Raw genomic sequence first — 16332 nt, forward strand, 5'->3', positions numbered from 1 at the left:
TTAAATCCTTGCTTCCTGCACCAGTTCCCAGCCACACGTTCAAGTCCATTATCTCCCTGTTCCTGGCCTCTCCAGCCTGAGGAACTGGAAACAAACTGGAGATAACCACCCTGGACATCCTGCTTTTCAGCCTTCTTCCTAGTTCTCCGAAGTCCCGCTGTAGTATGTTCTTCCTCTTCTTCCCGACATGTACCACCACCTCTGGCTCTTCACCTTCGCCCTTGAGGATTTCCTGCACTCTGTCTGCGATGTCCTTAATCCTGGTACCAGGAAGGCAACACACCATCCTTAAATCCCGCCTGTTGCCACAGAAACCCCATTCAGGCCCTCTCACTATGGAGTCCCCTATTACCACGGCTCTGTGCGATGTCCGACTCCTCGGCTCTGTCTCCACGCCAACTTTTGACTGACAGACCTGACTGCCTCGCGGACTGGCAGTGTCATCTGTCTGTACTGTTTCCAGAACATTAGAAAGGGTGGGATTTTGATGGTAAAAATCCTGGAACTCCCTACCTAACAGTTTGCCTGTTTGGACAGATGAAAGTAATTTCCATAGTATTTGATAAGCGGGGAGTATTCTGTTGTGTGGATGAATAGATCTCACTTAATCAAAGCAGATCATCTGGTTATTCATTCACTCACATTTATTAGATCTCATGCAGAAATAGAAAGCTGCATCAAACTGTCTCATCAAATCGAATGTGTCACTTAGAGACAATTCAACTGGGATTCAGCAAGACTACTCCAAGAACTACAAGAGAAGTGCTGAAACTTGAACTGCTGATAGCTAAGTAGAAAGATGATTCAAATCTTACTAAAAGAATTACTCTATTCCCTTTAATCTTGAAAGCAAGTTCAAAGCAACAACATTATTCCAATTAAGATATTTTGTAAACATCCCACCCATGAGGGGTTCTCATCCCGTAGAGTTTTAAATAATGAATTCCATCTGTAATGGACATGAGATATCACCATTATGCATGCCATCTGTCTCAGCCGTATTATAACATTTCCTGCACAAAGCAAAACAAATATTATTTTCATTTTAACCAGTACTCTTAAAAGCATCAATTTACATTTACATACTGCTTTTAATATGGAACAAAATCACAAGACACTTCCGAAATATAATCATAATTACTGTCAAAAGGAAGGGATATTAAACAAGGTAATAAAATATTTCTGACCAAGATTTTGAATTTGGGTTATAAAGAGAGAGAGAGAGAGAGAGAGAGAGAGAGAGAGAGAGAGAAAGAAATAGGGAAGTAGAGGGTGGTAGACTTCCCTTCAATGGGTAGTGAATCTGTGGAACTCATCACTGCCTGTGAAGGCCAAGTCATTAAGGATATTTAAGATAGAGATAGATCAGTTCCTGATTGGTGAGGAGATCAAGGGTTACAGGCAGAAGGCAGGAGAATGGGATTAAGAAACACATTAGCCATGCTCAAATGTTGGAGGAGAATCGCGAGGCTGAATGGCATAATTCTGCTCCTCTGTCTTATGGTTGCCTAACACTGAAACTGCTGTTCAAGAACACATTTCAGACTGAGATTTCCAGTTCATAGGCTACAGGCATTTGTGTGAAGGTATAATTTAAATAATGGATTTTTACAGCTTATATTTCGTTTCTTTCAGAAAGAACATAAGACATTGTTGCTATCCTGACAATAAATGCTAGCAGGCTATTGTAGGAAGGACAGGATGTAACAGTGCAGTTCCATCATATTATCATCCAGTATCTACACACACAAACCTTTAGAATTTGTTGGTGGCTAGCATGATAATTCTGAAGATCAGACCTTGGATATTGTTAATTAATTCTGTGGATGTGAGTAGCACTAGCTGGGTATGCATTTATTATCCAACTCCACTTGCCCTCAAAAAAGGTAGTGATGAGCTGCCTTAGTCAACTGCTACAGTCCATTTTGCATTGGGACATCTGCAATACTGCTAGGGAGGGAGTTCTAGGATTTTGACCCAAGGATATTGATGTAATAGTGATCTATTTCCAATTCAGGATGAATAGTTAGCAGATTGGAGGGGAACCTGGGGTTGGAGGTGTTCCCATTTATCTTCTGCCCCTGTCCTTCTAGATGGTAGTGATTGTAGGAAGGTGCTATCTAAGGCACTTTGGTGAATTTGTACAGCACATCTTTATAGAAAGATACAAATGCTGCTACTGAGCGTCAGTGGTGGAGAGATTGAATGTGGTGTCAATTAAACAGGTTGCTTTGTCCTGAATGATGTCAAGCTTTTTGAGTGTTGTTGGAGCTGCACTCATCCAGGCAAATGGGGATTATTCCATCACACTCCTGACATCTATCTAGTAGATGTGGAAAAGATTTAAAAGAGTCAGAAGACGAGTTACTCATTATGTTATTCCTAGCCTCTGACCTGCTCTTGAAGCACAATATTTATATGGCCAGCCCCAGACTTAGTTTCTGGTCAATGGTAACAGCCAGGATATTGATAGTGAGGGATTCACTAATGGTAATGCCATTGAATGTCAATGAGTATTGGTAGGTTCTCTTATTGGTGATGGTCATTGCACGGCATATGGTACAAATGTTGTTTGATACTATTCAACCCAAACCTGGATATTGTCCAGGGAATTGTTTTAGTTACAAAAGGGACTGCTTCAGTATTTTAGGAATCATGAATCGTGCTGAACATGGTGCAATCAGCAAACATCCCCACTTTTAACTTTATGATTAAAAGGAAGATAATCTATTGATGAAGCAGATGAAGATGTTTGGGTCTAAGACACTCCCCTTAAAAAATTGTGCAGAGATGTCCCAGAGCTGAGATGACCGACCTATAACAATCACAGCCATCTTCCTTTGTGCTAAAAATGACTCCAGTCAGCAGACAGTTACCCCTCAACCCCCAATTGCTTTGACTGTCATTTGCTCAAGCTACTTCATGCCCATACTGCACCTTGATGTGAAGGGCAGTCACTATCACCTCACATTTGAATTCAGCTCTTTCATCCATGTTTGAACCAAGGCTGTAATGAGGTCAGGAGCTAAGTGGCCCTGGCAGAATCTAAACTGAGCATCAAGGAGCAGGTTTTCGCAAAGTGAATGGTTTTTTGACAGTACTATTGATGGCCTTTTCCATCACTTTATTAATGATCAGGAACTTATTTTTTTAAGTACAGAACATACCCAGAAAATTTTCCTTATTGATTTTAGATGCCAGTATGGCACCTGTACTGGAAATGCTTGGCTAGGGGCATGGTATGTCCTGGAGTCCAATCCTTCAGCACTATTTCTGGAATATTGCTAGAGTCCACAGCCTTTGTGGTATCCAATGCCTTCAGCTGTTTCTTGACATCACGTGGAGTAATCAACTTGACTGAATACTGGTATCTGTGGTGCTGGGGACCTCTGGAGGGGGCAAAGATGGATCATCATTCAGTGCTTGTGGCTGAAGATGGTTACAAACACTTCAGCCTCATCATTTACACTGATTTATTGGATTCCCCATCAAGGATGGGAATATTTGTGGAGCCTTCTCTTTTAGTGTGATGTTTACCTGGCCACCACCGCTAATAATTGGCTATGACAGGACAGCAGAGCTTAGATGTGATCTGTTGGTTACAGAATTGTTTAGCTCCACCCATCACTTGCTGTTTATTTTGACTGGCACACAAGTTATCCTGGTTAACAGTTTCATTGAGTTAATACTTAATGTTTAGGTGAAAAGTAAACAGGTGCTAGAGAAACTCAGCAGATTTGGTAGCATCTGTAAAGAGAAAACAGAGTAAATGCTGAGTTTAGAATTATTTTTCTTCATGACTGAATGTGGATGGAAAATTGTGTTTCCTATACTGTTGACAAAGGAGGAGGAGTAAATGCAAGAGATGTTGATGATGCTTCAAAAGATAATCCCAGTCCTGTCCAACAACTGCAGATTATCAAACCCTTCATTGACTTAAGCAACATACCTTACCTTAAAATTCAGTAATCAATAAAGCTTCTTAATCCCAAATTTTTAGAAATCTGATAAAGGATTATGTAATGCATAGGTTGTTTACTGAATGTAAATCATATGCACTCTCAAACCTCCATGAGGTTTTATTAGGACAGAGGCAGAGAGTTCTCAAGTACCATAACAGCTGAATGCTTCAACTATTGCTGTAATTTATAACCCTCTCACACAGGTTTTCCAGTCCTGGCTGTTTCTGGCACTGAAAACCATCTGCGATTTGAAGGCAATCTTCTAAGAACAAAACATAAATAACTGACAGTAATGAAAGTACCACATTTCAGAGAAATTATGTGCATACTCTTTGAATTATTCATCTTCTCCACCCCACCCCCACCAAACCACTGTCTTTCATTCCCCATACCAATATATAAAATGCAGTCAAATGAGCTTGGAGAAAAGCTCTGGCTGTCAGAAGCTAGTTGTAGTAGTGCTGTGTGCAGTTGCTGGAACTCATCAGGGGAATGGAATGCTGAAATGTGTGTGGATTCTGCAAGTAATGCATACACCTCTGCTTCCTTGCTGGGTTTATAATTATAATTTTGAAGATTAGAGCAATTGTTTTTGGAATATTCAGAAATTAAAAGCTTTACTTCATAAAACTATATTACTTTGGATAGGAATTATTTTAAAAATCTGTTTGATAACATTGACAAAAAGGATTGGAATGTGTTCCTGCAGCTGGTCCCACTTAAATCAATGGAGACATAAAATTGACAGAATCCCTGCGCTTTTATTTGAAATACACAATGTCTGAATGCACAATAATTACAGCTCCAAATGTTATCCTGAACTTCAGTTTCTAACTCTTACATTCTAGCTTGTACATTTGGTCCTTTGGTTTAGCCTCATCTCCATCTGCTTCACTCTCAACAGTAGAGTCTGCTCATATTCCTGTCCCATTAGCTCATTTTATTACTGTATCTTTCCCTTTTAGAAAAAAAAATCATTTTGACTGCTTGCGTCATAAAAACAGATCATAATTCCAAATAAGCCGCAATGAGCTTTCAAATACATGTTTGTTTTAGAAAAGAGAAAGACATATATGCCAAAGGATGTAAGTTCAGTGGTTGGATGGATTACATAATCCTGAGAGGAATCATGGAATGTTGCACCCAAGAGCATGCCATTCAAAAAATATTAATCTATAATCTCATTTAGGTCATGTCCCAGACTGTAAACATGACCCAAATTAAATGAAAGCCACTTCTGAGCAAAAGATTTTTTTCCAGTTTATACTTTCAGGACTAAAAGGAACAGGGCATTTAGAAAGAATCTGCAACCTTAATCTGTGCATACTAGTGTCTTGGAGCCGGCATGCTAATACACTAGTTTAGTGTTCAAAATCCAATGGGCTACAGAGAGTGCTGTAAAAGCGACACAGCTACAAACTTGAAACAAACTGGACAAGCTCATTGCAGCTAACTACAGAAGCAAGAATCTGCAAACAATTGTTCAAATGCCAAAGTCAACTGGAATCACCCAACTTAATGTCACCGATAAGCCAATGACTTAGTCAACCTTTTATTAAAAAAAATCTTTTATTTCTTTGACTTGCCTTTCACTTCTAATCTGTGTGCAAGTGTATCATACTTCTTTTCTCATGTTTTAGTAGTTAATAAGGTCATTCTTTCTTTAACTCAAAAAGTCTGACTAAATTGGTTCCAAGAAAGTGAGAGAGACAAAGATAGGAAGTCTGTAAGGGGGCTGGGTGGTACCAAGGAGAGCCTGGGGACACACCGGAGGATATTAAAAAGGTTAGTAGGAGGGAGGTGGGGGTTTTGCAATTGGAGATGGAAGGGAAAAGGGACACTGCCAGGGCAGGGAGGAGTGTGTGGAGATAATGGGGTAGCAGGGGGTGGAGCTGCAACAGGAGGTGGAAGAGACATTGTAGGTTCAAAGTGCAGGGAAGGGAAATGGGGAGGGGGGGGGGGGAAACTGTAAAAAAAAGGAGAGAGAACAATTTCATACCTGTCAAAAAGGAACATTCTGCTAACCAGCTAAGCAAGGAAAAATTTAAATCATGGAGTTAATTAATGATTTGCAAATAAATGTGGTGTCTCTAACTTTAGACTGTTTAGGAGATATATAGGGAAAAATTAGTGGAGTTATTGTAATAAACACTGTCAATTATTAAATTTAACAATGAGAGATTGAGATCAGAGATATAGTAAAATGGGTAGCAGTTGCCTGGCTAAAATATTCCAACTTTGTATATATGTGGAAGCTGTGTTTTGAGTGATGGGGTTTTCTTTTGTGTAGAAGTATGTGTCAGCTATTTTAAAAAAAAGACTTTTGTTAATAACATATGCCAATTTGAGAAGTTTCCACAAAATTAACTCTTCTCTTGTGCTTTGTGCCTTTAAGTTTAATGAGACTGATAATTATTGAATAAATGATGAATTCTTCTAAATCAGATTCTGAGAACTCCAAATACCTGACATACAAACACAAATACAGAAGGTAATGTGACTAGTTGACTGCATCACCCAATAAAGGAACTAGTGACAATCAAAAGGAGACTTATAAAGTTAATATTTTGTGCCATTTTATAGGCTAGAAAGTGCATTGTACATACAATTGACACGCTGAAATAATGCAGACCAAATTGGCAAAAATATATTAGTTTAACCACATTTTCCAAAAAGCCCACTTTTGTTTCGACATAAAATAGTCCTAAATTTAATTTAACTATCCTAGCAGGAACAAAGTTAAGTCAGATGCTAATTTTAAACTTTGAACCAAAGTCTTAATTCGGACTTGACAATGCCATGACTGCAGTTATCATGATATATAGATGAAGGCAGGAAATAAACACATATAATATTCTCACAAACTTTATAATTATCAAATTTGTTTATAATCAAGTGGATAACGCAAGGTATCGGCTACAGGAATGCAAAGGAATACAAAAACTGTTTTACCAAGATGGAGTGATAAATCATGGCACCAAATCCATTTGCTTCTGCTTGTTATGTCTTGTGGTAACCAGAAGCCTGAGATAATCATCATGTCTTCTCAGATAGAGAGCTTATTCAGTGAACATCATCATCTCTATGTGTGATAAAATAATGCACTAAACTAGTGGCAGGAGGTTAGGGACTGGTGCAGCAGGTCAGTACAAATATAGACTGGGCAAGAGCTTGAGACTAAGGCAAATATAGCTAAGAGGAAGAGCAGTCAGAGAGGTTACTGAAGTCAGTGGAATTGGAGGCATGGACTGTATTTGCTTCAATGCAAGTAATGTAACAGGTCAGATAGAGAGAGCCTGGACTAATACATACATTGTTACCATCACACAAAGACATAGTTGAAAAAGGGACAGGACTGGCAGTTTAACATTCCGGGAAATTGATGATTCAGAAGAGGGATCAAAAGAAATGGGGGAGTTGCATTACTTGTTAGGGAGCATTCACAGCTGTGTTGAGGGAGAACACCCTGGAAAGATTATGCAGTGAAGCATTATGGGTAGATGCCAGGAATAGGAAGAATACAATCACAATTCTGGGATTGTACTACACTCCTCCCAGCTGCCAGCAGCAGATGGAGGAAGAAACACGTAGTCAGATTCGGGAAAGATGCGAAAACAACTGGGTTAGTGTGGTGGGCGATTTTAACTTCTCCCAAATTGACTGGGACTTTCTTAGTGCTGGGGTTTTGGATGGGGAGCAATTTGCTAGGTGTCTCCAGGAGGGCTTTTCGAAACAGAATGTGGATAGTCTTATGATGGAGGGGCCACACTGGACCTGGTATTGGGAAATGAGCTGGCCAGGTGATCAAAGTTTCAATAGGGGAGCACTTTGGGAATAGTGACCCTAATTCCACACATTTTCAGAAACCTAAGTATAAGGACAAAGGTGGATCTTGGATGAAGGTTAAATTGGGGTGGAGGTGCTGGTGGAGAAGGCCAACTTTTGCATGTTTAAGGAGGAAAACAGGAATAATCCAGGTAATTGCAGACCGGTGAGCCGGATGTCAGTGGTCGGGAAGCTGTTGAAAGTACTGTTGAATGAAAGCATTCATTCACATTTGGAAACAAATGGACTTGTAAGTAATAGGCAGCATGAGTTTGTGCGGGGAAGGTTATGTCTCACCAACTTGATCAAGTTTTTTTTGAGATGGTTATAAGAATGATTGACGCGGGAAGGGCAGTAGTGTAGTCTACTTAGACTTTAGAAAGGCACTTGATAAGATACCTCATAGCAGGCTGATACAAAATGTAGAGTCTCATGGGATCCAGTGTGTGCGCTGGCTAGATGGATACTGAACTAGCTTGGTCATAGAAGACAGAGTAAGGGTGGAAGGAATTTTTTTCAAAATGGAGATCAGTAACTAGTGGTGTTTCACAGGGATCAGAGTTGGGAACTTCGTTGTTTGTCACATATAAAAATGATCTGGAGGAAAATTTAGATGGTCTGATTAATAAGTTTGCAAATGACACCAAATTGGCAGAGTTGCAGATAGTGACGAGGATTGTTAAAGGATACAGCAGAATATAGGTAGATTGTAGATTGGGGCAGAGACATGGCAGATGGAATTTAATCTGGACAAATGTGTGGTGATGTATTTTGGAAGATTAAATTCAGGTGTGAGTTATACATTAAATGCCAGAAACTCTTGGCAGCATTGACATACAGAGGGATCTGGGCATGTAGGTCCACAGATCGCTGCAAGTGGCAACACAGGTGGAAAAGGTGGTCAAGGCGGCATACAGCATGCTTGCCTTCATTGGCCGGGGCATCAAATATAAAAGTTGGCAAGTTGTTCCAGCTGCATAAAACTTTAGTTATGCCACGTTTGTAATTGTGTGTGCAGTTTTGGTCACCACACTGCCGGAAGGACATGGATACTTTGGTGAGGCTGCAGAGAAGGTTTACCAGGATGCTGCCTGGTCTGGAGGGTTTTAGTTAGAAGGAGAGGTTGGATAAACACAAACTGTTTTCTCTGGAAAGACGGAGACTGAGGGGCAACCTGATAGAGTTCTACAAAATAACGAGGGGCATAGATAGAGTGGATGGTCAGAGGCTTTTTCCCCCACGGTGGAAAAATCAACTACGAGAGGAAACAGTTCAAAAGGTGATCGGGGGAAAAAAAGTTTAGGGGAAAATTTTTCACAGAGAATGGTGGATGCCTGGAATGCACTGCCAGTGGAAGTGTTGGTAGCAGGCACATTAGCAACGTTTAAAGCATAATCTTGATAGACACATGAACGGTAGATGAACAAAGGGATAGAAACCCCATATAAGCAATAAGTAGCAGGTTTAAATAAGGAGTAGAAATTGGAGCAGGATTGATGGGCCGAAGAACTGGTGTATTGTATTGTATTTATTGAGTACTTTAGTGCAGTCATGAATGATGTGGCATTCTGAATATGCATGTAATAAAATAAATAATGACCCAGATCTTCCGGTCTGAAGATAGTTGGAGATATGATATATTCCAAAAGATGTGCTTCAGAACCTCTCACAGGGATTCTCTCAGTGATCTCACAATTAACCAGGAATTTAAACTTCCAAAAGACAATTCCTTGGAGTCTGTAACTCTAAAAATATTACTAATTCGGTCTTGGAGTCAGAGACTTTGGAGGATTCTGACTCACACAACTTAATAATTACTGAGAAAATGTAGAGGGGTTTAAACTACTCTAACCTACAAAATATAAAACAACAAAGTTGACCCCACAATCACACCCAACACACCTTTGAATCACTTACTTGGCACCATATCCCCTCATGCACCTGTTTATAAAAATATATAGATTTAAATCTATCTATCTATCTATCTATATTTTTCTATTGTTACACACATCAAAACCACCAAGTAAAAATAGCACATTGAACATTTCAAATTTTGGACACTGTTGACAAATCAATCTGAATGTCTTGTCTGGCCAAGACAATTTTGTTGCAATCTGGCCAGAAATATCACCAATTTAAGAAATTACTGACTCAAAAAAAACAGGTAATTGTTAAATGTTTACACATGTGCCCGAACATTTTCCAGAATTTCTTAAATACCTGTTCACTTTTTAGCTACGTTTAGATTATGGACATTTTGTTTTCATAGTAAACTATTACTCATTATTTTATAGTAAACTGACCCACATTATGCCTCAGCATTACTTGATTCCATGTCAGTGCTAATTCAGCAAATATTCTTGTATCCATTTGAGATATTCCTTCTCATCAAAAATTTACGTACTGAGTAATAAAAGACATTTTCATTTAGTAATGAAAGGTAGAAACTGCAGTACAAATTCCTGCTTTTTACCTTGCAATGAATTTGAGCATTTAGGGGACCAAAATCTAGAAGGAACTCCTTGTTTTCTCTAATTCACTGCAGTGGAATGTATTGCAAAGTTTCTAAAAGATTGACTGTTATCTTAGCAATTTATTGAATCGCTCCATTGAAGTGCTGTCACATAGCAAAGGAATCAGTTAGCACCTTAAATGGCACATTGTAACGTAAAAATCACAAATGGAAAAAGTCCACGCTCATTCTAGGCATGTGTTATAGATCACCCCAAAAAGCACAAGAGGATGATAAAGAGATAAGGAGCATTTGAGAGAACAGCCAAGTTCTTGTAAACAGTGATTTAAATCAACTCACTGTAAACTGGGAAAACACAAGTGTTCTCGAATTATAGGTGGTAACATTTGTAAATGTATCCTCACAAAGACAGTCACGAAAGACTGTGCTCATTTTAAACTTTCATTTGTAAATGACTCAGAGCATACAGGAAATGGAGACTGTGGCACTCCTGGGGATAGTGAGAACAGAGTGTTGAAGTTTTCTGTATCTGTGACTCAAGTTAACTCAAGATTCTGAAAAAAGGTTTAGCTTTAAAAGAGATCAGGAAGATTTTAAATAAGTAGTTGGAATGAAAATGTTTCACAATACAATACAATACAATATTAGAAGAACAATAGGCCACTTTCAAAATAATAATCCAAATGAACAAACCCAAACTGGGCAAGCACACACTATTTCAATTTAAATGGATTACCAAATAAATTAAGAGAAAAAAAATCAACTCTACAAATCCTGAAGCAAGAGAAGAGGCTCTTTGAGGTGATTGGAGTATCACGCATTAAAAAAAGTATACAGTATTTGGAAGCAGAGTTTGGCCTAGAAAGAAAATAGATTCAGAGGGCAAGCAGGAACAGTATGCCCTGTCTTACAATAACAAGAACAGAAAGGAGAACTTTAAAAGTGCAAATGTGTGTGAAATAGGGATGCCAACAAGATACTAAAACAACCTGAAAGAATTGTTTCATCAAGTATTCACAAAGAAGTGAACAAAATGTTCTCCACAAATAAAGACGAGCCCAGTTAAAATTCAAGACTCTGATATAAGTTAAGCTGGACTTCCAAGACAAGCCGCAAATGCTTAAGAAAATAAACCCTCAGAGATCTGGTATTAATTTCTAAGGGTTGAAAGACTAGGAAGGTCAGAGAGGCGCAGGGACATTAAAAAGGGGTAGAAATCAATTAACTCTGGGGAATACTAAGAGACTTAAAAAGGAAGAATGAACTCAATAAATTATCCAAGTTTGGACTCATTGAGATGAATAAAGTATCACACAGAAACGCATTCAAAGAAGGTATTGGAAATCAGAGAGCAGCTTGAATAAAAACGTGGCACTCGTTTACAGAAAGGTTATCAAACAAGTAAAGAAAGTAGCTGAAATGGATAAAACAATGAACACCCTCAGAATGAGGAAGCAGCAAGAAGAGTTTTGCCTCATAGCTCATCATTGCGAGCACTGCTGTTTCAAATGTACATATATAATTTAGATTTAAAAATTCAAAGAAAACCAGTTAAACTTGCAGGTGATGGCAACTTGTGCCTGGTTGGAGTCATACCTGGCACTAAAAGGGAGATGGCTGTGGCTCTTGTCATCTCAACTCTACCATATCTCTGCAGGAATTCCTTACAGTAATGCCCTAGGTCCAACCATTTTCAGTTACTTCAATCCTTCTCTTATTATAAGATCAACAGTGGGAATGTTTGCTGATGATTTCACAATCTTCAGTACCATTTGTGACTCCTGGGACATGCAGCAAGACTTAAACAATATTCAGGTTTGGGCTGACAAGTGACAAATAACATTCACATCACACAAGTGCCAGATAATGACCATCTCCAACAAGATAGAATCTATCTATCATTCTTTGACATTATCTTCCACAATCACATCCTGGGGCAACATTGATGAGAAACTAAACTAGCTATATAAATGGCCACAAGAGCACATCAGAGATCAGGAATCTTGGAGAAAGTAACTTGCCTCATGACTCTCCAAAGCCTGCTTACCATCAACATGGTGGAGTCAGGAATGTGATGGAAAAGATTCCACTTGCCTGGATGATGCATTTCCAACAAAACAAGAAGCTTGACACAATCCAGGACAAAAACAGCCCACTTGATTGGCACCATATCCACAAACATTCAATTCCCTTGCCACTGATGCTTAGTGTTTGCCACTTACAAGGTACAATGTAGTAATTCACAAGGGCTTGCTATACAGCAATTTCTAAATCAGTGACCACTTTCATTTTGAAGGATAAGAGCAGCAGATACATGGAAACACCTGCAAGTTCCCCTCCAAGCCACTCACCATCCTGACTTGGAAATATATCACATTCCTTCATGCTACTGTGTCCAATTCCTGAAACTCCCACCCTCACAGCATTGTGGGTTTACTTTGAGCATTTGGATTGCAATGGTTCAAGAACACAGTACACTGCCACTTCTCAAGGGCAACTAGAGATGGGCAATAAATGTTGGCCTAGCCAAAAAACACCCATAGCCCATAAATGAATTTTTAAAACTCTTGGAGCAAAGTGGATATAAATCAGGGCAGTAGAGTCTAAGAAAATTGTAGAGAAAGAAAAAAAATATTAAAAAGTGATCAAAATACTGGCAAGTGGGAAGACAGTGTTGTAGTGGTAATGCGACTGGACAAGCAATCCAGAACCCCAGTTCTGGGATCATGGGTTCAAATCCCACCATGACAGAATTCAATGAAATCTAAAAGACAGCTGGCCTAATGAAGACAATATAATTACTATCAATTGTCGTGAAACCCACCTGATTCCCCAATATCCTGTAGAGATAGAAATCTGCCATCCTTGCCTGACTTGTGACTTCAGACCCATAGTGATGTGGTTGTATCTTAACTGCCTTCCAGGCAATAAATGCTAGGCTAGCAAATGATGTCCACAGCCCAGGATTAATTAAAGAAACTTAGCATATATGCCCGTGTAAAAGTCAATCTCATGTAAAAGTCAATACCTATTTTTGGCCAAAAAAAAAATCTTGTATTTTCCATATATTTCATGTAAAAGTCAACCCTACTGTATCGTATTATAAACCACTTACAAAGGAAACTGCATGTTCCCATTAACTCACTTTAACAGAATCACATTCATTCATTCATACCAGTAACTCTACTCATTGCGTCTCGATTCATTCATAACTTTACTTAGCCCACTTGGTTTACTATACACATTTTGATTCATTCAGAAGGGTACTAAGTCTATTGGTATTTATTACACTTTGTTCACTATCCATCCAAAAGTTAATATCGTTAAAGAGTTAATCATTTTAATTGTGCCATTACATCTGAATAAAAATGAGATATATTAATCAAATATACCTTTAATTCTTTGACACATTTGTTAATGTTGCTGAGGTTCATTACATATATGAGAGTAAATGGAAGGGAACCAGAAGGATTTGGCAGGAAAGTTCAAGATGCTTACACATTCAGAATTTAATAAATGTTTCAAGTGTACCATTATACCAGGCCGTTGTTGTGGTTCTGTTCGCCGAGCTGGGAATTTGTGTTGCAGATGTTTCGTCCCCTGTCTAGGTGACATCCTCAGTGCTTGGGAGCCTCCTGTGAAGCGCTTCTGTGATCTTTCCTCCGGCATTTGTAGTGGTTTGAATCTGCCGCTTCTGCTTGTCAGTTCCAGCTGTCCGCTGCAGTGGTCAGTATATTGGGTCCAAGTTGATGTTCTTATTGATTGACACCTGGACAGGGGACGAAACGTCTGCAACACAAATTCCCAGTTCGGCGAACAGAACCACAACAACGAGCATCTGAGCTACAAATCTTCTCACAGACATTATACCAGGCCATGACAATGTTGAATGGTGCAATTTTGCAGGATTGCAAGGAATCTTTGACATGTTAAATTTTCATACCGGTATGTATAAATAAAACTTATTACCAGTTATTTATTCTTGATCTCATGCTTTTATCCAGTCATTACCTTTACTGTCATTCATTGTTTTTCTTCTTTTCCCAGGATTAATTGAGCGATCAAATCGACTTCTGCTAATTATACGGTATTTCAAACTTCACCATGGATTTCAGCCCCTCAAAACTAGTGCCCCTGTAATAGTCGACCCTATAAATTGAACCTTTAAAAATCGTCTTTAAAAAAAAATCAACATTTACACGAGTATATACGGTAATTTACAGCAAGCCAGATACAACGGAACCATGAATGACAACATGCTCCAAGCATGAAGTTGAGAGAGACCGAGTGACATAACATTTGACATGTCTAAGCAGACATCATTAAATACAATGGAATGTTGAATGATATGCCTCACATGGAATACATATCCCAGAAGGTTGAGATAACATCTTACAAAGTCTGAGGCATAGGAGCCTGTCCTAATGGATTTCTGCACCTCAAGTTCAGTTACTCTTAATACAATTACCAAACAAAAAGACATTGATTTCAATCTTGAAAGGTTAGTGGTACCAGCAACCATGGCTTTTCTGGCAGAGTGAAGGAGACAAAGATTTAGGGATCAAAATGTTTCAGATTTCCTCTTTCTGTGTGAAGTACTTCTCCCCGATTTCACTCTGAACTGGTCCAGTTATAACTTTTTAAGGTTGCATTCCTAGTTCTGAGCTCCCCCACCAAAGAAAATATTTTTTAAAAAAATCTACCTGTCCCACTAAAATCTCTCAGAAATACAAATCAAGATCCGCATGTCACATTCATGATTCAACTCTGAGCCTTGGCATCATTCTGCACAAACCCTTCCATAGGCCAGCGTACTTCCTAACTGGTGGTGTCCTAACCTGTACATAGCAACCCAGAAAGATCTGATCAATACATTGTATAACTGAACCACACAAAACCCTTTGTATTCCAGTATTCTGTGATAGAGGCAAATATTCCAGTAGCAAGTTAAGATTGCTTTTTGAACTGGAGCAGAGACTTTTAATTACTGTATTCGGACATGTAATTTCCAACATTAAATACTTTTTAATGCTGTACTACATTACAAAATGTTATTTATCTTTTGAATCACTGAAAGAGCTCACTCATAATACTTTGGTGAAAGCCATTTCTATCAGGAATGGAGAGTGGTGCAGTGGATAATAAGCAGGTCGTTCACCTATTGAGGCCAAGTTCAAATCTAAACCTGGGATAAAGGTCTTAACCGCCCAAAAGGTTTCAGTTGAAATGAGTTTGAACAATGTCAATACAGTTCCTAATCGGAATGGCATTCCTGTAATAAAATGGTCTTTTATGCAATATAAATTAGGTGGATCTAGATTGGGCTGAGGCATATTGTTAAGACTGCTGCAAAACCTTCAGCAATTAAAGACAAATCTCTAGGATACTGCCATAAGTAAAATCAGGGAGAAACAAAGTTACTGGGGCAATATGTTGAACTTGTACAAGACCCTTGTTAGATCTCAGCTGGAGTAGTGTACAGTTATGGGTGCCACTTTGGAGAAAAGATGTGAATGCATTAGAAAGAGTGCAGAAGTGATTTAATAGAAGGGTTCCGGGTGAGAGAATAAATTGAAGAAGTTGGGACAGTTCTTATTGGAAAGGAAATGGTTGAGAGGACATCTGATTCAGGTTTTCAAAACCATGAGTGACGCGTTTCCTGTCTACTAATCAAGAATAAGGAGGCACAAATTTAAAAATTGATCTGTAAACAAGAGGTGATGTAAGAAAACCATTTTGACAAAGCATATTGTTAGTGTATGGAATGCACTGAATGGAACTGTGGTAGAGGGAGGTTTAATTTAAGCCTTCAAGAGTGTATTGGATGGATATTTGAATAGTAATGGTGCGGGGATATGGGGGGAAAAGGCAGGAGATTCATATTAGAAAATACAGCTGTACAGGCACAATAGGCCAAATGGCCTCCTCCTAGACCATGACAATTCTGTGATTCTGTGTAAATGTGCATTAAAAATATTTGAAACATTTTATTAATCAGGCATAAAAGAGAGGAGATTTGGAGATCAATAGTTACTTGATGTACAGGCAAAAAAATCATGCAATTAAAGTGTC

At 38.8% G+C, this 16332-nt stretch overlaps 1 protein-coding gene and 1 long non-coding RNA gene across 2 annotated transcripts in view; one reads left to right on the forward strand and one right to left on the reverse strand.

The window, feature by feature from the left end:
* LOC122560149 overlaps positions 1 to 15252 on the forward strand; it is a 199581-nt gene extending 184329 nt beyond the window's left edge. The window contains exon 4 of the long non-coding RNA XR_006314671.1: positions 14308 to 15252. This is a non-coding gene — a long non-coding RNA (uncharacterized LOC122560149). The remainder of the gene's footprint in view (positions 1 to 14307) is intronic.
* Positions 1 to 16332, reverse strand: part of LOC122560145 (peroxidasin-like) — a 188939-nt gene that overhangs the window by 126782 nt on the left and 45825 nt on the right. The window lies entirely within an intron of this gene.

Source organism: Chiloscyllium plagiosum, chromosome 20 (assembly GCF_004010195.1).
Source record: "Chiloscyllium plagiosum isolate BGI_BamShark_2017 chromosome 20, ASM401019v2, whole genome shotgun sequence".
Classification (NCBI taxonomy): domain Eukaryota; kingdom Metazoa; phylum Chordata; class Chondrichthyes; order Orectolobiformes; family Hemiscylliidae; genus Chiloscyllium; species Chiloscyllium plagiosum.